Raw genomic sequence first — 1133 nt, 5'->3', positions numbered from 1 at the left:
AATGGAGAGGAAAAATATTTATTTTCAAACTTAGATTCTTTTTTTGTCCATAGTTTGAATCAATATGCTCTTTGTTATCAAGTCACTTTTTGTCTTTATGTTCACTCAGTATCCCAAGCAAATGCTGACACACTTAACAATGCTCTAAATGTATCACGTTGGAGAGAAAAAGGATCAAAAAATTAAACCGATGCTTGTTTCTTTAGTCAGTGTCAAATATGGGACAGCATTTCATAGTAGAAAAATGACAATTTGGGGAATATATGTGTCAAATATGTGATCCTGCAGCAAGATTTTACAATTTTTAGACCATGTAGCCATCTGATAAAGCTGTGATTATGAACACACAAAGCTTCAAAGCAGAGTTTGTGCCAAAAAAAAGAGCACTTCTTTTGTTATAGGGTGTATTCAAGCTGCTAAAACACTTCCGTTGTACAAAAATATGCATTTAAGTTTCTCGTTTGTTCTGTCTTTGTACGTTTTTGTACATCACACAAGTGACATTTTAAATGATTTCATCTGACAGGCAACTGCTTTTTAGGTTTTTGTTTACCCTTAGAAAGTATACTAAAAGCACAAGGACATCAGAGCCCATCCTCCCCAGGTGTCATGACACATACACACTATATTTTCTTTGTATGTCTCCCTGTGGGGCTTGCAGGCCTTGCTGAAAAGTGGAGGGAATGGGAGTGGATTGCCTAAACACATGAGGAAAAATATGATTGATTAGACATGCCCTTGTTTGTATGAGTCTGTTAGATTTATTGCTTCAGATTAAAACAACTTTCAATTGATTTTCTTTTATAAATCATTGACTTCCAAACATCTCACTGTTTTGTGATCACCCCATGAGTAAGCTTTTTGTCTAAAGCTATTAAACAATCATGCCACCCAGCATGCAAGCAAGACAAGGCAACTTATTTATACAGCACACTAAGCAACAAGGCAATTCAAAGTGCTTTACATAAAACAAAAGGCAATAAAAACACTTGGTAAGGAGAATGTAAAATGAAAGAAGTGAAATAGAATTATTTATACATTAAATACAATAAAAGTTTGTGTTACAATTTTACATACAAATGAACTACCTGTTTAATAAAAGGCAGGGTCATACAATGATTTTGCCTTTTTTT

The sequence above is a fragment of the Etheostoma spectabile genome, chromosome 10, assembly GCF_008692095.1.
Source record: "Etheostoma spectabile isolate EspeVRDwgs_2016 chromosome 10, UIUC_Espe_1.0, whole genome shotgun sequence".
In the NCBI taxonomy this organism is placed as follows: Eukaryota; Metazoa; Chordata; class Actinopteri; order Perciformes; family Percidae; genus Etheostoma; species Etheostoma spectabile.
This window is presented reverse-complemented; position numbering follows the sequence as displayed.